Raw genomic sequence first — 23923 nt, 5'->3', positions numbered from 1 at the left:
CTTGACCTCCCAGGCTCAAGCGATCCTCCTGCTTCAGTCCCCCAGGTATCAGGGACTATAGGCGTGGGCCACCACATCCGGCTAATTTGGTTACTTTTGTAGAAATGGGGTCTCCCTACGTTCCCCAGGCTGCTCTCAAACTCTGGGCTCAGACAATCCTCCTGCCTTTGCCTCCTGAAATGCTGGGATTACAGGAGTAAGCCACTGCACCAGGCCTAAATACATTTTTGACTTACAATATTTTCAACTTGTAATGGGTTTATTGGGCTGTAACCCCATCATAAGTTGAGAAGTGTCTGTATTAGTTATTTGCTATGGGCCAGGCCCTGTTGTAAGCATTTAACACGTATTAACTCATTGAATCTTCCCAATAACTATATAAAATAGGAACTACTACTTCCCCCATTTTATAGATAAGAAAACTGAGGCACAGAAGACCTAAGTGATTTTCCCAAAGTTACATAGCTAGTAAGTGGCAGAGCCAGGATTTTAACCGAGGCAATTTGACCCTAGAGTTCACACTCTTAACTATACAGATGGTGAGGAGAAATGGAGGCAGGGAAGCAGATGGTGAAATAAGAGGGTGGAAGAATGGGTAGGAGTCAGATCACATAGGTCCTAGTCCAGCTTCTGAACATCATGGGGGAACCACTGAATTATTTCAAAAAGAAGAATGACAAAATTTGATCTGGGTTTAAGAAATTGCCTCTGGTAGTAGTGTAGACTGGCATTGCGTGGATGCGTCCACAATGAAGACAGAGAAAGAACTTGGTTAAATATGTTAGCAAAGAATGATATTAATAATGCTTAGAAAGGATTCAATACAAGCGATATTAAGGAGAAAGAACCAAATTAATAGGACCTGATGACTCATGAAAAGTTAAGGCAGGGAACATACTGAAGATGAAGCTCTGATAATAAGCCTGATACAGTACAATGTACCCCTACTGTCCTAAAATAAAGAAGAAGAAAGAATACAAGGTAAAGCAAAGGAAACTTTTAGTAATGGCCATATATAAACTCTAATAAACCCTTCCTTTGTAATATATGTGTATACATCCAAATTAGTTTACTTAAGATGTATGCACTTGCAGGAAATAGGATACAAGAAGGACTAGATACTGGTAACTGATTTTGAAATGCTATTATGGTCAGTAATGCATTATACTTTATATTACGGTATGAGCTGTTTGAACATAAGTTCTATAATTGACGGTAGCACTTTCTAGACAGGAACAATACGTCTTATGATCTCTGCATCTTTTTCAGTATTTTTACAATGTTCAATAAATGTCTACTATATAAATACGTGAAGAACAGAAAAGAAGGATGGCCCCTGGGTAGACAGTGCAGGGGTTCACTATCAGAGGAAATGCGATAAGAGGTCGAGGTTTTAGACTTGGGCATGTTGTCTCTGTGGTATCTGAAGGACCACAAAGTTAGATGGACATGAAGCTCAGGAGAACTTCATTTAAACATCAGCACTGGCTGGGCACGGTGGCTCACACCTGTAATCCCAGCTTTGGGAGGCTGGGATAGGCGAATCACCTGAGGTCAGGAGTTCAAGACCAGCCTGGCCAACATGGTGAAACCCTATCTCTACTGAAAATACAAATACAGTAATTTTTTTTGAAATTACAAATAGCCAGGTGCAGTAACACATACCTATAATCCCAGCTATTCAGGGGCTGAGGCAGGAGAATTCACTTGAACCTGGGAGGCAGAGGTTGCAATGAGCCAAGAGCATGTCACTGCACTCCAGCCTGAGCAACAGAGTGAGACTCCATCTCAAAAAAACTACATAAATCAGTAAATAATAAAATAAAATAAAACAATCATTATCCTAGTACACAGCCCATTAGAGACATTAAGTATATTAAATCAAAAGAGAATACATATAGTAAGAAAAGAAATGGAGCTCGAAGAGGAAGAATCACAAACTCTTAAGTCTCATAGATGTTAGCATCAGAGGAGAGACTACCATGTACGCTAGAGCTCTATTATAATTAAATTTAATTTGAGAAATGTTGACTAAGCACCTACTAGGCAACAGATGCTTTGGTAACTGTAAGACAAACAAAGATGGGTGGTCCTTACTCTTTCGAAGCTACAGACTAATTCAGGAGTGACACAGAATAACAGCTGAATAACCATAGCCAGGGGTAAGCATATGACGGGTGGATACAAAAGTATAGACAGCAAGCAATATTAGCTTTTCCAGATTGGGGTGACACTTGGACTGTGGTTCTGACTCCCTCTAAAAATGAAGCAAGTAAAATAACCTCATAAATATTTTCTCATCTACACAAAACTCCTCAATGATACACCAGAGAGATTACAACAGAAATGCTAAAGAAAGGAACAGCTGGCATCTCTCCTTGAAATCCTATGAGCAGAACAAACTCAGAGCTTCAAAACAACAAAATACGTTGCATCTGGAGAATATGATCCTCTCTGAAATCCCATCAGGGACTAGAAAGTTACTCCCCGTAACCATGTTGAAAGAAAGTGAACAACGTGAGGGGAGTTTACCTTAGGGGAAGAAATCAAATACCCCGAGAGCACTTTGTTTTCCTCGAAAAATGTCAAGGAGTACGTGTCTAAATGGCCTTCATTAAGAGTAGGATATTAGCCCCAAAAACGAAATAGGGGAAATGAACATGACAACATCTGGGTGGGGAGTGTGAGTGTGTGTGTGTGTTTCAGGGAGTGGGTGTAAGAGGATAATGTAAAAATTAGGAAAAGAGAGGTCGCGGCTTAATATTGATCATGAGATCAGTTACCAAAGGCCATTCCTCCTCAGGCAATGATAAGGCCATGTTCATTGCAACTATATTACAATTCATTTTGATTTTGTAGATGAAAGAATGTCAGAAATGAACAAGAAAATCAAACACGAGAGTGAAGAAAAATGAAAATATAGCGGCCGGCTTCCCCTAGGCATTGGCTGCTGGTGTCAATTTGACAAAAACAGCTCTCGGTTTGTGTTGAGATAAAAGCAATAGGTCCCCCAAAATAGCACCTTGGAAGAAGACTGCTCTGCTATTACATATGAAAGGCACTTCCAGAGAAGAAGTGGAACATGTATTACTCATCCTCTTTTCTCCCAGGAAAGAAGGTTTAGGCAGGATACAGGACAAAGAATCCCAAAGTCATTTTACTGAAAAAAGGTTGCTCAAGAAAGAGTTTTTAGATGAAGATCATGGTTTTCAACCATAAAGCTATAAGTTATCTAATGATTTTTCTAAGGATGGAATTAAGGGGAAATGTGACAATAAATTATATATTAGTGTATTTCATAAAATAAATTTATAACACAGTTGATCCCAAAGAGGCACTCATGGGATTATTAGAGTTTGAGTATCCCTTAACCGAAGTGCTTGGGACCAGAAGTGTTTCGGATTTTGGATATTGGAAGACTTGCATAGACAGAATGACATTTCTTAGGGATGAGACCCAAGTCTAAACACAAAATTCATGGATGTTTCATAATACCTTATATACATTGCCTGAAGGTAATTTTATGCCACATTTTTAATAATTTTGTGCATGAAACAAAGTTTGTGTACACTGAACCATCAGAAAGAAAAGGTGTCACTATCTCAGCCACCCATATGGACAATCTGTGGTTGTGTGACAGCACCATCGTTCCTGACTCTAAATTTATATGCTTCTGATAAGCAATCGTGTTCATATACTTATTCACGCTTAAATACTTAACAGTAAAAATAGGACACATCATTAATACAGTTTTTTAAAAAAGTGTTCAGGGTAGCTGAGCAGCACAACATCAGATACCTGTGTCAGCTGTTAACAGCAACAAGTAAGGGCAGGCTTTCAGTCTCCATCTGCAATGCTGTGTTTTCATTAAAAGGCTACTGTACACTGTATTTTATTTTTCAAGGCAAGAAGAAACATCAGAAGCAGTTGAGGGACCAAGAAGAGGGGCCTCTAGGGATGAGGAGACATTCTGCTAGAAGGGTTTTATTGTTATTGGGTTTTTTTTTTTTTTTTTGAGACAGAGTCTTGCTCTGTTGCCCAGGCTGGAGTGCAGTGGCACCATATCGGCTCACTGCTGCCTCCGCCTTCTGGATTCAAGCGATTCTCCTGCCTCAGCCTCCTGAGTAGCTGAGACTACAGGCACCCGCCACAACACCCAGCTAATTTCTGTAATTTTAGTAGAGATGGGATTTCACTGTGTTGGCCAGGCTGGTCTTGAACTCCTGACCTCAGGTAATCCGCCCTCCTCAGTCTCCCAAAGTGCTGGGATTACAGGCGTGAGCCACTGCACCTAGCCGGCTAGATGGCTTTTAGAAAATGTTTCCTCCAGAGTCACCTGCCTCATTAAGATTTTTTTTTTTTTGTCTTGGAACTCTCTGATTTTATAAACTGACATGATTTCTTGTGTTATGGCTGCACACTGCTCTAGTCCTTCAATAAGCCCATCGTACCTTTTCACCATGCCATTGACAGGCGCTTTTTCTGCAGTGTTGACAATGTCATCTTCATCGTCACTACTACGTAAATGCTTCCTTTTTCTCATCACCGTTACTCATAGGGGTATCTGCAGGTCTTTTTGACATTTTCAACAATATCTTCACACCACAGAGCAGGAAATAAGCAAAAGACCACATTGAGTAATGCACGCAGGTCTTGGCCTCATGTGGGGCATCGTGGGGAACCCGTCGTTGGTGCCCGAACACAGGTCATTTTATTACACTTTGTGAGCATGCTCGCCTGGGGAAATTTGGGCATGTGAGGAGAACATAGATCGTATCTAAAGAGGGATGGAAGGACCTTTTGTCCCTTGGAGATGCTGAAGAAACCATGTGTCCCGTGCCTGCATTTTGACTGCAACCAGTCACATGAAGTGAGGCGTGACTTCCACTTGTGGCATCACGTGGGCACTCAAAAGTTTCAAATTTTTGAGCATTTCGGATTTGGAATTTCAGACTAGAAATATCCAACCTGTACTAAAAAGATAAACTAAATAAACTCTGATTATGATTTTTTTTTTTTTTTTGTAGATGGAGTCTCGCTCTGTCACCCAGGCTGGAGTACAGCAGTATGATCTTGGCTCACTGCAACCTACGCCTCTTGGGTTCCAGTGACGTTCCCACCTCAGCCTCCCGGGAAGCTAGGATTACAGGTACCTGCCACCACACCCAGCTAATTTTTGTATTTTTAGTAGAGACGTGGTATCAACATGTTGTCCAGGCTTGTCTTGAACTCCTGACCTCAAGTGATTCGCCCACCATGGCCTCCCAAAGTGCTGGGATTACAGGCATGAGCCACCGTGTCCGACCCTGATTATGTATTTGAATTTCAGACAGAGTCTATGTGTATGCAAAACATAGTAGAATCTGGACTGTCATGGATCTCATGGTGTGGATTCCAGCTCTGTCATATCCCTCTTGTGAGTACCCCTGCCCCTTCCCTATCACCTCCACCTGGGATTAAGTCCTCACCTGGGCCAGGAGTTCTCACTCTTGCAGACTGCACAGTACAGAAAAATCTCAAAGGGACAATTAGAGAACTAGAGGGACCAGCTGATTTTTTACTTGAAGGCAAACACATGGATAGGTATGTAGATAGATAGATATAATAGATAGATACAGAGATTGTAAAACCTATTATTTACTATTACCATAATTTCATAGACAAATGGACAATTTTACCCTCATAAAATTTAGGAAGTCATGATCTCAAACCAAAGGAGAGTCCTTTGAAATTGAACAGAATTTATGAAGAACTGACTATATCAGGTTTAGTTTTCTCATTTCACTACAGATTGATGAAAACGTTGTCACCTCCCAACACTGGCTTTGGGAGGCTGAGGAAGGAGGATCACTTGAGGCCACATGTTTGAGATAAGCCTGGGCAACTTAATGAGATTCCTATCTCTACAAAAGATTGAAAAATAGCCAGGTGTGGTGGTACATGCCTATAGTCCTAGCTACTCAGGAGACTGAGGCTGGATGATCACTTGAGCCCAGGAGGTTGAGGCTGCAGTGAGGTATGAACGCACCACTGCACTCCAGCCTGGGCAATAGAGCGAGACCCTGTTTCTATCAAAAAAAAGAAAAACAAAAGGAAAGGAAAAAGAAACCAACACTGGAATAAAGAACTGAGTTTGGGGAAGCAGATAACATAATGGTCTCCAATCTCACACGCTCCGTGCCGTCACACTCAAGTCCTGAAAGTCATCCTCTATGTCACCACTGTATCACTCTCCAGCTCTAAAGAGAAAGTCCAAATACCTGAGCATGTCACCTAAAGCCCCCAGGATCTGATCTGCATCTTCACTCATGATGTCCCACCCGCAATTCGTGCACCCTGTGCTCTGCCAGCGCCATTTGAAGTAGCCAGCCAGTGACTTCTCTGTGACAACGAGAGGAGGACTTTGCACCAGAATGTAAATCAGTGCATTACTTCTATCATAGAGAAACTCTTGCAGTGATCAAAGAAACAAACAAAAAAGGAATCCGCATAGTGACTTCGTGGATTTATATTCCAGCACAAGCTCCTTATCTAGTGCCACTGCTCTTCCCTCTGGACTTGAAATTCCCTGAAAGCTTTGGACATCTGATACCTTCGTGCTTTTTGCTCATCTGTTCCCTCTCTGCCTGGAATTTCCTTTCTCCTCTACACCACCTAACAGACCAAGTATCTCTGATGGTTCAGCTTGTGTCACGAAGCCTTTCTTGCCCCCCATGTAGGATTCGTCTTCTGTGCTCTCTTGTACCTCTCCTGTATTATATGGTAGGCTTTAGCACTAGTGCTGTGGTTGCAATCTGGTTTATTTTGGCTTTCATATCTCAGGGCATTTTCTACTCAACTCCATAGTGTGCAGTGCTGGTGGGATGCAGAGCCTTGCCTTTCACCATAGACACGGAAGCAGGGAGCTTTCCCCACTCCCTGTCCCCTGGTGAGATGGTGTACTCCTGCCATGATATGCCCACATCCTAACCTCTGGAATCTGGGAATGCGACCTTATTTTAGATGTAATTAAGGATCTCAAGGGGAGATCATCCTGGGTTATCTGGGTTGGCCCTACACGCCAATGACAAATGTCCTTGAAATAGACAGGAGAGAAGGCGGAAGGCAGATACTGGAGTTACACTGGCACAAGCCAAAGAGTCCCTGGGCCCACTGGGAACTGGAGGAGGCGAGGAGGAATTTTCCTGTGGAGTCTTCAAAGGGAGCAGGGCCCTGCTGACAACTTGATTTAGGACGTCTGGCCTCCAGAGCTGCAAGAGAATACATTTCTGTTGTTTTCAGCCCCCAGTTTGTGGTCATTTATTACAGTAGCCCCAGGAAACAAATATAGATGCCTGGTCCTGTGACCTAGATTCAATCAACCGTGAACTCTTATCCTGGACTCTGAATGCAAAGGGAGTCATTCAAAGGCACAGGCTGGGTGACAGTGTCCTGGCCACATCATTCCCACTAATAGGGGCCCTTGTCCTTCTCAGACAATCAGGATTCAAACCCATTCTCCAACCCAGGTTCTCCTGATTCTGTACAGTCCCTGCTGTATTCCAGACAATGTTCTTCTCTGTTTAAGAAATCCAGAATTCCTTTCTGTTGCCTGCAATTCACAATTTTAACTAAATTTTTAAAAACGTGTTGGTCGTTGTTCCGGCCATTCCAAGAGAAATATGAAGATTCTGAGAAACATCATTAAGTCCAGAACGGGACTCTGGCAACCAGTGGGGTACAGTAGCAGAAAGCTCATTTAACTAATCACCTGTAGTTGTAGGATTTAGGTATCCAAGTAGGGCAAGGCTTTGGGAATTAACACCGTTCTCACTGGAGAATGCTACCAAGGGCATGAGGAATTCAAGAAGGCAGGAAGGCATTTGAATGAGCTTAAGAAAAAAAAATACTCAAATCATTTTTTATTTTATTTTTATTTTTTATTCTTATTTTTGAAATGGAGTCTTACTCTGTCACCCAGGCTGGAGTGCAGTGACATGATCTTGGTTCACTGCAAACTCCCATTTAATTCTTAACTCGACACAGGCTTGATTCTCTTATCTCTTGAAGCGGTAGTGCTAAGGCAGCTGAAATACAAGCTCTAGGTTAGTGAGAATCTATAGGCTGCCAAATTATTTGAATTCATAGCCTCCCCAAATATTTTATGTGAAAGTCAGGGCATTGCCTGCAGGGGGCAAAACTGGGCCCCGAGAACAGGAAAGAGAATTTTTGGATGCAGCCCTCCCTCACTCCCCTGAAAAGGACAACCCTTACTTCCTCATAGGCCCGCCATGCACCCACCAGACAGAGTTTCCTGTAAGAGGGAGAGAGCTCAGCCCATTCCACACCACCATGTTCCCTCCCCTTCTCACTGTCCCCAAGTCTGTAACTGGCCACTTTCCTGCAGGTTCCAGAGAAAAAATATTACAAAGTCAGACCCAGAAGGTTTACACACCAGATTTACAGCCCATTGAATTTAGAAGGAAAAGATCTGGGGTAAGTATCCACACATACGGATTCTGAAGGTGACTGCCAAAGAGAGGAATGTAATTATAGACTGTACTAAGTTTATCAACATGGGTGAGCTTACCAGAGAGTCTGGGCTTCATGTGCCAACTTGGGCGACTGAATGCAGTTCTAGGAGCTTGCTCATCTGTTAAATCAAAACCTGGACTCAGTGGTGGCCTAACCAGAGTTGAGATGCTGTACATTTCTTGATCAAAGATCAACTAAGGCATGGCAAGTGGGCCTGTTTCATGCCCTGCAGTGGCTACTGTATTGGCTGGTTAGTGACACAGAAACAGTCTGGGAAGAGTCATATAAATGAACTTCTCAGAATTGCTCATAGTGCAAGAATCTATCTATCTATCTATCTATCTATCTATCTATCTATCTATCTATTTATCTATCTATCTATCTATCATCTATCTCTCTGTTGCGGGTGAGCAGCAACTGTCTGGGCCAGTGGTGCAGGGGTAAACAAATTTACCAAGACAGTTGTAGGTAAAGAGAGGCAGATTTATTAGAGAAAGTAGGAAAACATGCCGCCAGAGTGCAATGGGCAGAATCAGTGGAAGAGGAGCTGACTGCCAGGAAACAAAGGCTTGCTGGAGATTTTATAGAACGATTCCTGGGTTGATCGATAACGCCAAGGTAGCAGGGAGCTCACCTGCATTCTTCTGTCAGCCAAGGAGCTTGATGATAAATCGCAGTGTTTGATGATGAGCAGGAAGTTTGTGAGTTATGCACGTTATTTGCTCAGAAGGGCTATATGTCCTGGGCCATGAAGAAAGGCAGACCTATAGCTTATTTGCTTTCTCTCTTTGCTCTCCCCTGGTCCTGCCAGCCTGACTCCTTTTCCCTAATTAAGACTCCACACTATCCCACTATCCTTTTTTTTTTTTTTTTTCTTGGATACAGGGTCTCGCTCTGTCACACAGGCCAGAGTGCAGTGGTGCAATCACAGCTCACTGAGGCCTTGACTTCCTGGGCTCAAGCAGTCCTCCCACCTCAGCCTCCCCAGTAGCTGGGACTACAGGCACATGCCATGGCACCTGGTTAATGTTTTTGTATTATTTTTTTCCTTTTTTTGTAGAGAGAGGGACTAGTTATATTGCCCAGGCTGGTCTTGAACTCCTAGCCTCAAGCCATCCTCCCACCCTGGCCTCCCAAAGTGCTGAGATTACAGTCATGAGCCACTGCGCCCAGCTGCAAGTATATATTTTGTTTGTTTGTTTTTGAGATGGAGTCTTGCTCTGTCGCCAGGCTGGAGTGCAGTTGTGCTATCTCAGCTCACTGCAGCCTCTGCCTCCTGGGTTCAAGCTATTCTCCTGCCTCAGCCTTCCAAGTAGCTGAGACTGCAGGCACGTGTCACCATGCCCAGCTAATTTTTGTATTTTTAGTAGAGATGGGGTTTACATCATGTTGGCCAGGATGGTCTCGATCTCTTGACCTCGTGATCCACCCCCTCAGCCTCCCAAAGTGCTGGGATTACAGGTGTGAGCCACCATGCCCAGCCAAGAATATTTTTAAGTCCAGAAAATAAGATGGTCGTGGTGACCTCCTTGCTTGACACTCTAGGGCTTGCTCCATTGAGGTCGTGAATAGGTTGACGGCTATCTGTGTGCACAGTAATATATTCCTCTCCTCTCCAGGCTGATCTTGCCATTGGCACTGCTGAGTGCTCCATCGACCAGCAGAAGTAATAAACCCTGAGCCCACGGTATTATACAAAGCTTCAAGCGAATCAGCCATCTGCCTGACAGCAGGCTGATTGTCTGGGGTCACCTTCCATCCCGGAGGGGGCAGCAACTGGAGAGGAATTCAATAGAATAGACATTTAATCTGCATTTGAATTTCCTCTTTGCCCACCATGCTTCTATTTGCAACACCATCTGCTAGCAACACCTCCGGGAGGCTCTCCAAGGAAGCTTCTTTCCTCTCAGACCTCCATCTGGGGCATAAGCAGGCACAGGCAGGATTTGGGAGGAGGCAGCAGAAGCAGAGGTCAAGTTAGGTTGAACAATGGCTTTGTCTCTTGCCTGCAGGTCACAGCTCCTGCTGGGCAGCTCTTTCCTGGGGTTAAAGTTATGCCAAGTTCTGGAATCCAGTCTTTCTCTGCTCCCTTTCAGGCTAAGGATGGTAGTCCTGTCACTGCTAATCCCAGGATGCTTCGCGGTCCCTAGTTAGTTTTCTTAACCTCGCTGACACTTTGTGAATGGACCCTTTACTAAATTCTCTTCAGTAACATCTTTTGAATACGCCACTTTTTACAGAAATCTGTACTGATATGTCATCTTTTTTTTTTTTTTTTTGGAGACGGAGTCTCGCTCTGTCGCCCAGGCTGGAGTGCAGTGGCGCAATCTCGGCTCACTGCAAGCTCCCCTCCCGGATTCACACCATTCTCCTGCCTCAGCCTCCTGAGTAGCTGGGACTATAGGCGCCCGCCACCACGCCTGGCTAATTTTTTTGTATTTTTAGTAGAGATGAAGTTTCACCATGTTAGCCAGGATGGTCTCAATCTCCTGACCTTGTGATCCGCCTGCCTCAGCCTCCCAAAGTGCTGAGATTACAGGCGTGAGCCACTGCGCCCAGCCTTTTGTATTTTTAGTAGAGACGGGGTTTTACCATATTACCCAGGCTGGTCTCAAACTCCTGACCTCAAGTGATCCACCCGCTTCTGCCTCACAAAGTGCTGAGATTACAGGCATGAGCCACTGCACCCAGCCCATATGCTATCTTAATGAAACTAATATATAGTATCTCACACAACGTTGCTGCTGACCAAGAAATTCACTTTATAATTTAAAAAAAAAAAAAAAGTAAAGCATAAACAATGCCCTATTACTGATCCTACCACGTACTCATCACCTAAAAATCCCTGGCCTTTTACGATGGTAAAAAGGCTCAGTTAAGCTGCAAATGGGAAAATCTTCAGAGCTGGGAAAGTGGCATTGTATATGTTGTCCTCCCAAGGGAGAACTAGTGCAGGTGCCGAGTGTGGCAGCAGAACCTCACTAGTGGCACTGGGTCCTGGTCCGACTGACTGTTGTACCTAAGACTCCTGGCATGATGGAGCTTCTCTGGGGCACGTTTATTTTCCAAGTCTAGTTCTCTGGCTTTCTATGTCCTCCATATTTCAATAAATTCCTGATTAGTCCAAAGATCACGAGTCAGTGTCTGTTGCTTATAATCAACAACCATGGCTCACATAGAACTGAGAAAACATTATCGTATTCATTTGTTGGTGCTTATTTATTGCCCCCAACTTTTACTCTTTCTGGACAATGACTATACCTGTCTCATCTCTTTATCTGCAATGTCTGTCATCATATCTGGCAAATATGGTGGTGGTGGATTATCATCAATTGAAGGAATGAATGCCCCCAAATAGCTAGAAGCATCAATTTATTTATTTTTATTTTTATTTTTGAGACGGAGTCTTGCTCTGTCACCCATGCTGGAGTGCAGTGGTGCCATCTCGGCTCACTGCTACCTCCACCTCCCGGGTTCAAAGGATTCTCAGACCTTAGCCTCTGAAGTAGCTGGGATTACAGACACGTGCCACCATACTCAGCTAATTTTTTGTATTTTTAATAGAGATTGGGTTTCCCCATGTTGGCCAGGCTGGTCTGGAACTCCTGGCCTCAAGTGATCTGCTCATCTCACCCTCCCAAATTGCTCGGATCACAGGCATGAGCCACTGTGCCTCCCCTAGAAGCATCAATTTAAGAGCATTTTTTTTTCTTTCCTGCTACTTTTAGAAGAAAGGACCAAATAAGAAGTTCTAAATTTTATTCTGGGGGCAGTCTATATATGTTCAACAATTATATGATCAACAAAATATTTGATATCTATATCAAGTATAGTATCAAGTATCAAGTTCAGGGGAGTGGCCCACTTTGATTTCCATGGGCCTATACCAGCAAATCTACTAATCTATTTGTATCTCTTCTCATAGATTCCTGGAAGAGAGATGAGGATGAACTATCTGTACTTCTAGAATGCAAACCCCACTAGCCGTACACGGAATCCTATGTTCTGGACAATTAACAGCTTCTCTCCTGTAATTTTCTTCTTTCTCTTCTCAATCATTAATTTTCCCCATTAGTGTAAAAATACACTTCAATAGCTCAACTAAAAGAAACAATTGCTTATGTATGACCATAGACCATCATCCAGTCTCAACCCTAACTTCCCTGCTTCCTTTTATGGTAAAGTTTTTCACAAATAATGCTGCCTCTATTTGTTGGTTTTCCTTTGATCTGAAAACTTTAGCTTTATCTTTTAGGGGATCATAAAACACCTGTCAACCTCAGCAGTGAAGAGCTGCACCCAGCAAGCTGTGTAACCAGGGGAGCTACTTTAAAAAAACAAAACAAAACAAAACAAAACCCTGCCTGCTGCTGTCCCACCTCATGTCCCTTTTCATGCAAGAGAAGTGAAATGCTTTTATTTTACACCTAATGCAGTGGTTTACTTTTCATCAACCCCACAACATTACTTTCACTGCAGCGCAGGCAGCACTCCAGACTGCCACGTTTTGCTCCCAGCTTTCATCGCCACTTGAAACATCTGTCGGCCAACCTCTTATCTGGAACAAGCAGGACCTATAGGTGACTTCATATCCCTGGAAACCTATTCTGTAGGGGCTCATTCTTCCATTGGCCTTGAATGAAACTCGGGCAGGGCCACAGATTTTTCATAAATTTCAATAATAAGTAAATGCTCTCCAAATCACAAAACGTTCTCACTTCTGACATTAAGATTCCCCGTCCAGTGTAAAATCCAGGCTCCACGTTTCATCACCGTTTGAAACTTCTCATCTCCAGCTTGGACCTGCTGCTATCAGGAAGCTTGCAGTGGGAAAGGTGGCTTCTTCTCTTGGTGCATCCTTCACTCCCAGTTCAGTAGTTAATGGGATAGGGTCGCAGTGGTGGTGAAGGGAGCCAGCAAGTAGAGGTTAGGGAGCCAGAAAAGTCCTTTTCTTTTCTTTTTTTAAGAGACAGGGTCTTGCTCTGTCATCCAGGCTGGAGTGCACTGGTGCGATCATGGCTCACTGCAGCCTTGAATTCCTGGGTTCAGGCCACCCTCCTGCCTCAGCCTTCTGAGTAGCTGGGATTACAAGTGCTTGTCACTATGCCTGGCTTAAAAAAAAAAATTAAATATATTTTTAGAGAGCTCAGGCTGGTCTCAAACTCCTGGCCTCAAGCAATCCTCCCATCTCAGCCTCCCAAAGTACTAGGATTGCAGGTATGAGCCACTGCATCTGGCCAAAATGTTCTTTTTGACTGGTACTGGTGTGAACTGAGTTCAGTGCTCTCTGGGCATGGTGGGAACTAAAGGCTGTTCTCGTTCATGAAGCATTTTGTGGACCTCATGGAATCTTTCATTGGCTGTGTGCAGATGCTCATGGATGAAGTCCTTTAGCCAGCAGTTTTCTGAAACGGATAATCCACTGTCCTGCTGGCTGCCTATGACAGTTCCATGTCATCCACCCCTACACTTCCAACATGTTTCACCCGCAATCTCTTCACCTCTCCAGATGAGATCCTAGCCAATGCCATCTGTCTTTCATGGCCCACATCTAGTCCAAGGAAAACAAGCGCCTTTTTTCTCTCTTCAGTGAGAGTGGCAGTTACTTCCCAAGCAATACCCACTCTGCTGCCACAGATTGCTTCTACCAGTCTTTAGATTTTTCAGGCATAGCTCAGTCCAGACCACTGTGTCTGAGATCTCATCTGCAGTGGCACATATCCAGCTTTCTGTGTGGTCCTCCTGAAACCCCTGTCATTGACTTGAGGATGGGGAGAAATACGTTCTTCTTTCCTCCCACGATGCTGTGCATGTGTTGGCAAGGGAAGGGGCACCCACAGCATGCCAAAAAAAAAAAAAAAAAAAATCTTCCTCAATACATCTTCTCCCCAGTGTCCAACTGGGTGTTGGACTAAGGGTCACAAAACCAGATGTCATATTATTCAGCCTTACAAAGCAATGCAATTCTGACACATGCCACAAACACGGATAAACCCGGAAGACATTATGCTCAGTGAAATAAACCAGACACGAAAGGACAAACGCTGCATGATTCCACTCATGTGAGGTTCCTGGAACAGTTAGACACACAGAGACAGAAAGTCGAATGGTGGCTGCCAGGACCTGGGGAGTCGGAGTAAAAGGGGCTTAGTGTTTAAGCGGCCTGGAGGTTCACTTTGGGGAGATGACAAAGTTCTGGCGATGGATAATAGTGATGGTTGTACAACACCGTTAATGTATTTAACGCCCCTGAGTTGTACAGTTAAAAATGGTGAAATGGTCGTTTTTATATTATGCATATTTTACCACAATAAAAAACATTTCAGTCATTTCTTCTGCAAGTCCTGCTTGGGCAGTCTAGCAACTAGCTTCAGAACACGAGAGTCATTGTCACCTAGCGTATTTGGGACTGTGCCTGTTATCAAGACATTGTCGCTCCCCTCCAAACACTCCCTCCTACACACCGCTTTGTGTGGAGAGGGCGGGGACTCTGTAAACAGCACTGCTTCTTTACTGTCTCTGCTGACAGGGGACACCATAGGGAGCCTGGAAGGACAGGGAGGGAGAGGGGACCGGCCCCTCTGTTTGCTTCCTGTTTCTGCCAGAGTTGGCCAGCAACAGCCTTTCACCCTGGCAGCAGCATTTGTTTCCGTTAGCAGTCGGTTCGTTTCCAGCTTCTCTCACTTCCCCAGGACTAGCTCTTTTGCGCACCCGCAAAAGACACCTCACCCACAAGCAAGGCTCCCTCCAAGAGACCTGCCTCCCAACTCCTTAGGGACTCTCCTCTGAGCTCTCGAAGTCTCCGCACCAGCTGGCCAGCCCCGTCTCCTCGGGAGTCTGGGTCCCCGTTCTGCAGACCCCTTGTCCAAGCTTCTAGGTTCTGAGAAGCTCATTTTCTTATCTGTCCCCTCAGCACAGGGACGGCTGCTTCCTGCTGCTGTTCTTGCTATCCTGCCTCATTTGTTCCCTCTTTGCATTGCTCGTCTCCTAATACCTGTCTAACCAATTCCTTATGTTAAATGTTCTCTGTTAACATAACTGATGGGATTTTCCCTCCCAGACTCTACGTAACACTGCTGCATTTTTGCGCTATTGTGCAAAACATGAAAACTATAAAGAGTTCCTTTTCAATATTTGGCTAGAGTTACTTATGGCTTGTCTCTCCCAATGAGTTTATAAATTCCATAAAATCAGGGTTTTGGTTTTTTTTTTAATTTGGTTCACTGATGCTATGTTCTGCATTCTAAACACGGCCTGGCCCAAAGTAGGCACCCAATTATATCTGTTGGACAAATAAATAGGAAATATTTAAACATAAAAAAAGTAATTTTGGTCATGAAAACATGCTTGTGTAAAAGCGATAACCACATCTAAATATATTTGGAGGAAAGTAAGTAGCTGAACTATCTTTTTCTGAAATTTTTAGTAATATCCATTTTCTGCTTCCCCCCACCCCCATTTTCTTGTTTGCTAATTTTTGTCAGTGGTGTTTCTCCATTTTTTTTTCTTATAGATTAGGGCATGTTATCCATGAGATAGTCATTCAGCCAGTAAAATACTTTTTAATGTCAACTGTATACTGGATATCACACTCGATGCAGTCATGACAAGTTCATTTTAAATTCAGCTGATACACAATTTGAAATTGGCACACCAATACCATATGTTAAACCTCACAAAGAAAACTTACAAAGTAGAACTTAGAGGATTTCATTATTTTGAAAAAATGCTGTAGTGGGAGAACCCTGATGTCATAGGCCCAGCTCTGTCATTCCCTGGCAAAGTGACCTTCAGCAAAGTATTTAGCTTCTCTACGTACCTGCTAATCCCGTTAGAAATAAAGAAATGCCAAAATGAAAAACAAAACAAAAAAGAAAAAAAATTGGACAAAGGTGAAACAAAAAGAAAGAAAGAAAAATAAATACCAGTATTTGATACTACAGTAGGGAAATGATAGTTAACAAAACTTTATTACCTATTTCAAAATAGCTACAAGAGAAGAACTGTACTGTTCCCAAGGCAAAGAAAAGATACATGTTTGAGGTGATGGTATGCAAATTACTCAGATTAATCATCATCATGTGTCAAAATATCACATGTACCCCCAAAATATGTATCACTATGATATATCATTAAAAATGCAAAAAATGAAGAAATACAGATACTTTCTGAAGTGCCTCTCCTCTTTCAAGACTGAGCCTTCATATAGAAATGTGCTTTACACATATGTTTATTGCAGCACTATTCATAATAGCAAAGACTTGGAATCAACCCAAATGTCCATCAGTGACAGACTGGATTAAGAAAATGTGGCACATATACACCATGGAATACTACGCAGCCATAAAAAAGGACGAGTTCGTGTCCTTTGTAGGGACATGGATGCAGCATGGAAACCATCATTCTCAGCAAACTATCGCAAGAACAGAAAACCAAACACTGCACGTTCTCACTCATAGGTGGGAATTGAACAATGAGATCACTTGGACACAGGAAGGGGAACATCACACACTGGGGCCTATTGTGGGGAGGTGGGGGTGGGGAGGGATAGCATTAGGAGATATACCTAATGTAAATGACAAGTTAATGGGTGCAGCACACCAACATGGCACATGTATACATATGTAACAAACCTGCATGTTGTGCACATGTACCCTAGAACTTAAAGTATAATAAAAATAAAAAAAAAAGAAAAAAAAGAAATGTGCTTTAACATCCCCCAAATCACAACAGAACTTTCGAGCATCAGCAGTCAATATACAGACTTGAATTTCTTCTTATCACAGTTCCCAAACGCATCACCCTGTACAGACTAAGAGGCTAGAAAGACATGAAGTGACTGACAGGAAGCCAAAAGTGTCGTAAAAAGCCTTGGTGCCAATTCTATTTCCAGTTCCAAATAACATTGTGATTTTCTGTAGTAATACTTTTTAAACTTGGCTGGATATTTTTAAGACCATTTTTAATCCATGGAATAGCATTAATATTGACAGCAGCATTAACCATCTCACACATTTGAATGCATTGCAAGTCTCAAAAAAGGTCAGCACAGCCGGCTCATCTCTTTCACGCATGTAAATCTGTAGGACCGCCTAGAAGGCGTCTGCTCTAAATCTGAACCACAGAGTCCACGTTTAGCAAGAAGCCCTGCACCAAGCCATGAAAATGGACTGGAAGCAGGGAGCAATGAGAAGAGGAAGACACCTGCCATAATGTGCTCTCTTCACCGTTAGGCTGGGATGGAGAACAGTGAATACATGACAACCTAAAAGTTGGGTAAATACTACTTTGGAAATAAGAGTGAATAAATGAGGAGAAATAGGCTTACATAAAAAACAGGACCAAAACAAGGACAGTAAAGGAAGACACTGGCCTGTTTAATAATAACAGATGTCTACAAGCTAACAAAGTCAATTTGTTTTGTTTTGTTTCATATATTTTTGTTCACAGAAGTAAAATAGTTTGCACATACCTGGAAGAAAACCAAGTGGAACTGGAGTTATCACAAGAAGAGGGCTAAAGGGAAGGGAGGTGAGCAACAGTGAGGTCACCAAGGATCTGCAATAGTTCTGCCTCGTTAGGCATGGTTGGCCCTCTGTATCTGAGTTCCACATGGGCCAATTTGATCAACTGTGTATCAAAAACATTTAAAATCAGAATCATGCCTGTAATTCCAGCATTTTGGGAAGCTGAGGTGGGAGGATGGCTTGAGGTCATGAGTTTGAGACCAGCCTGGGCCACATAGCAAGACCATTCTCTACAAAAAAAAAAAAAAAAAAAATTAAAACATTAGGTGGGTGTGGTGGTGCAGGCCTGTAGCCCTAGTTACTTGGGAGGCTTAGGTGGGAGGACACCTGGAGCCCAGGCGCTCGAGGCTGCAGTAAGTCGTGATTGTGCCAGTGCACTCCACACTCCAGCCTGGGGTATAGACTGAGACTCAGCCTCTAGAAAAAGAAACAAGAAATAATAAGAAGAGAATTTTTAAAAAAGAAAAAGTATTAGGAAAAATAAAAAATAATACAAATAAATGATACATTATTACAACTACTTAGCACTTAAATTCTATTAGGTTATTGCAAGTAATCTAGAGATGATTTAAAATAATGGGAGAATGTACACAGGTTACATGCAAATACTATGCCCTTTTATATCTCAGAGTTGAGCATCCATGAATTTTAGTACAGGGGTGTGGGGGTAGAGTGGGCCCTGGAACCAATCCCCTTTGGATGCAAAGGAGCGAGTGTGTGTGTGTGTGTGTGTGTATGTATTTATATATACACAACACAAAAACATAGGAAGGTAGATTTACACGCCTCTGTGAGCCCAAAGGTAGCTAGCACTGTCCCAGAGCCTAGGATGGATGGAAACCTGTGTAATCAAGAGAGGGCAGGCCTTTCAGTTCTTTTTGTTGTTGCTTTTTGTTTTGGTTTGTTTTGTTTTTTTAAGACACAATTTCACTCTCTCTCTCGCCTAGGCTAGAGTGCAGTGGCACAATCTCAGCTCACTGCAACCTCCACCTTCCAAGTGACTCTCCTGCCTCAGCCTCCCGAGTAGCCAGAATTACAGGTGCATGCTACCACACCGGGCCAATATTTTGTATTATTAGTAGAGATGGGGTTTCACCATGTTGATCAGACTGGCCTCGAACTCCTGACCTCAGATGATCCGCCCGCCTTGGCCTCCCAAAGTGCTGGGATTACAAGTGTGAGCCACCACACCCAGCCCACTTTTTGGTTTTATATAAATATGTAATAGCAGGCTTACGTGACCACTGCTGAAGGCCTGCAAGTGTGTTGCTTCTCCATGGGGTAAGTCAGGCCAGGCCTGTGTAGATAATGAACAGCATGGCTCTCTACCCACCATACTTCAATTCTTCTAGTAACTGACCTTGTCAAACAGGACCACACCTCCTGCGAGAGGTAGGGGTGCACTCTTGTGACTCAGGGAGGGGCCTTCTGGGCTGCCAGCTGCTCAGGCTGCCCCTCCCACCCTGAGGACTGATTCCTCCCAGAGTGGGTAGCTGAACCTGGAGTCCACGTGGCCATCGGCTCACAGCTCATGCCTCCAAATGTCACTGTCTTAAGATTCCAATTAACCTGATTGCATTCCATTAAAATGCAGACCTCCAGTTAGAAAGCATTAAGGGATTTTGGTAATTTATTTAAAACTATTTAGCTCTTTACAACAAATATACCAGAAATTGCTAAAATGTCTGTCACTGGATAATGTCTGTTTATGAAAGGAAAAGTCTCCTTTTGTAGCAATTCCTACCAAACAGCAAGGCTGAGGTTTTCTAAATTAAAGAGACAAAAACGAGGAAGATCGGCCCACTTCCTCACTCTTCTTGCCCTCATCCCCATCACACAGGTCACATGCCCAGAAAGTCACATACTCCTGTAGAACTTTATAGTCTCTCGGGATGTATGTCTTCTGTGACTTGAACAACATTTCATTTAAAATAGCACTTTTGGCCAGGTGGTGGCTCATGTCTGTAATCCCAGCACTTAGGGAGATCGAGGGGTGGATTGCTTGAGCCCAGGAGTTTGAGACCAGCCTGGGCAACATGGTGAAATCCCATCTCTACTAAAAATGCAAGAATTAGCTGAGTGTGGTGATGTGTGCCTGTAGTCCCAACTGCTCAGGAGGCTGAGGTGAGAGGATTGTTTGAGCCCAGTAGGCGGAGGTTGCAGTGAGCCAAGATCGTGCCACTGCACTCCAGTTTGGGCAACAGAGCAAGACCGTGTCTCAAAAAGTAAATAAGTAAATAAATTAGAAGAATGTTGTCTGTTTTAGCAGCTGTATAATATGGACCTTCAGCCTGTCCAATGACATGGGAAAATTAAACTAATAATATTGCTTCAAAATCCACTTGTTAAGCTTTGTCCTGCTGACCACATTCATGCTGACCACTTTCATGCATAAAGATGTACTTAATACTCTTCTGACATTCTAAGTGGTGAGTAATTGTAATTCTACTATGGAAGTGACTACTCACTTAAAAAGAAAAATTGAAAACTCAGGAGGCTGTGCCATTGTTAAGGAGCTGCTTTAATTAGAAAGGACGCATTTCATTATTAGTTCATTGGTGGGGAAAAGCAAAAAACAATCTAAATGAAGAGGGTCTGAGTTGGTCAAATGTTAACTGGAGAATGTCATCCTTTTTTAATGTCAACTTCAACCCAAGAAAAATCTCCAGGGTAAACAAATCATCCTTGTCATCACTGTTGCCATTTCGTTATGGTCTGATGAGGTTCAGTCTTTGTAGGGGAGCTATAGGGTGGAGTAGTAGTTCAGAAAAGGATTTTTCTAGACTTATAGTCCTAAGGTCAAGTCTCAGCTGTGCCACTGTCTAGTCCTATGAAACACATTTGTTCCTAAAACTTTTGATGACTTTTACCACTGGTATTTAACTTAAGTGATCAAAGATTTCTGGACATTGTGCATATCTTTGGATGATCATTTCAGAAAGAGAACAAATTCAGGAGATGACTTACCCAGGATCCTAGAGATATATCTTGCTTGGACATGAAACTTGTAAAACATTTCTGCTTCTCAATTCAAATTTTGTGTACTGTTAAAAAAATACCTAGAATGTCATGACCTATCCTTCCCACACCTTGGGAGTATTCACCATCGGTGTCTGTAAGGAAGGTGAGTACTAGAGTACTACCTAGCCCTAAAATGCTGTTGGATTATAATCTCATAATGTAAACATGGAAAGGAACACTGTAAAATGAAAGCAAGGTAGTAAGAATGTGGTAAAATCTATTTTTTTGCTCCTCTAGGAAAACAAGGCCTGCAGACTTCCCCACTGTACCCAGCTCCTCAACAAACCCTATGAGGCCCAGGCCCCATCTCGAACAGGATGGTTCCCCTAACCCTATGTGTTAGAAATGAGGGTTCTCTGAGAGTTCCCACAGCATCTAGTTCTTACTCTCATACTTTGGATGGTATTCATGTGTGCCATCTCCTGTATTAATCAAATAAGTCCCAGGCTAAATAAATGGACACTGAACTAAAAATGTAGACCAATTTAAATAAATGCTGTGCCACATGGCTTGACAATAGAAATAGCTGTATTATCATAGAAATCTTTCCAACACATGCTTTTATGTCTATCTCAATAGTCTATAAATAACACATTTTTTATTGGTAACATATGAGCTAATGATGACAAAGTATTACAGAACAGCAATGTCTAGCTTGTAAATAACACATCTTTATTGATAACATAGGGGTTATCAATAAAGATGACAAAGTGTTATACAGTAGCAATGCTTTCCAGAGTTCACAAAGTGTCTGCATCCACACTAAATGGCACATGGCTATATTTGTTTGGAGTGTTTCTTCCCCCCGTCCCCACCCTGAGCACAGAGACAGGGTCTCACTCTGCCACCCAGGCTGGAGTGCAGTAGCACAATCATAGCCCACTGCAGCCTGCTATTCCTGGGCTCTAGTGAACCTCTTACCTCAACCTCCTGAGTAGCTGGGACCACAGGAATGGGCCACCATGCCAGGCTACTGGGTTTTTTTTTGTTTGTTTTGTTTTACTTTTTGTAGAGATGGAGGGTCTTACTATGTTGCCCAGGCTGGTCTTGAACTCCTGGGCTCAAGCGATCCTTCTGCCTTGGTCTCCCAAAGTGCTGGGATTACAGGCATGCATGACATGCCTAGTCGTGGAGTGCTTCTTTTTTTCTTCTTCTTTTTCTTTTTTGAGACAAAGTCTTGCTCTGTCACCCAGGCTGGGGTGCAGTGGCACTACCTTGGCTCGCTACAACTTCTGCCTCCTGGGTTCAAGTGGTTCTCCTGCCTCAGCCTCCCGAGTAGCTAGGACTACAGGTGCCCTCCACCATACACGGCTGATTTTTCTATTTTCAGTAGAGATGGAGTTTTGTCATGTTGCCCAGGCTGGTCTTGAACTCCTGAGCTCAAGCAATCTGCCTGCCTCAGTCTCCCAACATGCTGGGATTACAGGCGTGAGTCGCCGTGCCCCAGCCTGCCCCATCTTGCGGTCGGCTGTCATTTCTCACTCTCATTGTGCCTGTCTCCATAAGCTCCTCTACTTTCTAATTTCCTGCTTGTAGTATACCTTGGGCTTAAAAAAAAAAAAAAAAAAAAAAAAAAAAAAAAAAAATTTCAGACAACTAAGCCTTTTGGGATCCTATCAAAAATATGAAGAAAAAGACTTTCAGGTCATCAGAGGGGTCAGCTTCGGATAAATGAGTTTGGTGACATCCTGTACTGACAGCTCACAGGCCACCTTGGTTCTGGACAGGGATCTGGATGCTGGGGAAAGCTGGCCACACCATGTCTTCCTGCTAAACCCTTGGGTAGCTGGCCTTCTGATTGCCAGCCTTCGGCTTTTTAGTCAGATCTCCCTGCCACCATCTCTATGCTCTGTGTTCACTGTGGTGCTAGCTCTGTTTCTTTCAAATTGAGCTCCTCAATAGCTTGGATTCTGTAGTTCCCTCCAGAGTCTCCGAGTCCACACCTGCTTGGTATCTACAAAAACCAATGCAGCCATATGGCTTGAATGCTTACATCACACACAGAGGCTTTTGGTTCTGGGTAAGTGCCACAATTATGAAAACTGCACTGAAGTAGGAAATAACGCCAGTTGAAAGAATGGCCTCATTTGCAGGCAGCTTGCACTGTATTTCATAAGAATGTGTTTGGCATTTTAAGCTTTCCTGTGGCAGCAAATTGTACTTCTCCTAGTGGGAGGAGTTACGAAGTCTGCGACCAGAATAAACCAGACTGTTTTGGAAAGTTTGATTTTTTCGGTTTTCATATTCCATTTTATGACTGTGTTTGTTTTTTCAGAGATAAGCCGGTGTATAAGAAAACAGTCTTATCTCTGAACCAAGCATATGGCTCACACCTGTAATCCCAGCACTTTGGGAGGCCGAGGTGTGAGGGTCATTTGAGGCCAGGAGTTTAAGACCAGCCTAGGCATCATAGTGAGACCTCATCTTTACAAAAAATAAAAATAAATTTAAAAAAAATATTAAAAAAAAACATTAGCCTCGTGTGGTGCATGCTTATACTCCCAGTTACTCAGGAAGATAAGGAAGAAAGATCGCTTGAGCCCAGGAGTTTGAGGCTACAGTGAGCTGTGATTGTGCCACTGCACTCCAGCCTGGGTGGCAGAGACCCCGTCTCAAAAACAAACAAACAAACAAATAAGCAAAAACAAACAAAAAACCACAGTCTATTATTTAGAGTTAAAAACTATAAATACTATTTTTTAACCTCAAGGAGTTCTATCATAAACTACCTTAAAACTAAAAAAACAAATTAAACAGGAATACAGAACTCTGGCCCGAAATTTAAAATTACAAAATAAGTGAGACAAAGCATTTGACCTGAAGTTCCTGTGGCAGGATGGAAATGTTCTGGTAAATGGCTA

The 23923-nt window shown here is 43.1% G+C and overlaps 1 protein-coding gene and 1 long non-coding RNA gene across 5 annotated transcripts in view; one reads left to right on the top strand and one right to left on the bottom strand.

Moving 5' to 3' along the window:
- TRMT9B (tRNA methyltransferase 9B (putative)) overlaps positions 1–23923 on the bottom strand; it is a 72347-nt gene that overhangs the window by 36040 nt on the left and 12384 nt on the right. The window lies entirely within an intron of this gene.
- LOC116276326 lies at positions 3–12546 on the top strand. Of its 2 annotated transcripts, XR_004185740.1 has the most exons (4): positions 5107–5149; positions 5330–5416; positions 8387–8475; positions 12440–12546. It is a non-coding gene; the product is annotated as an uncharacterized LOC116276326 (long non-coding RNA). The 2 variants fall into 2 exon arrangements; XR_004185741.1 differs by lacking the exons at positions 5107–5149; positions 5330–5416 and adding an exon at positions 3–45.

This window comes from Papio anubis, chromosome 8 (genome assembly GCF_008728515.1).
Source record: "Papio anubis isolate 15944 chromosome 8, Panubis1.0, whole genome shotgun sequence".
NCBI lineage: Eukaryota > Metazoa > Chordata > Mammalia > Primates > Cercopithecidae > Papio > Papio anubis.
The sequence above is the reverse complement of the archived record's forward strand: the minus strand, read 5'-3'. Positions and strand labels throughout refer to the sequence as shown.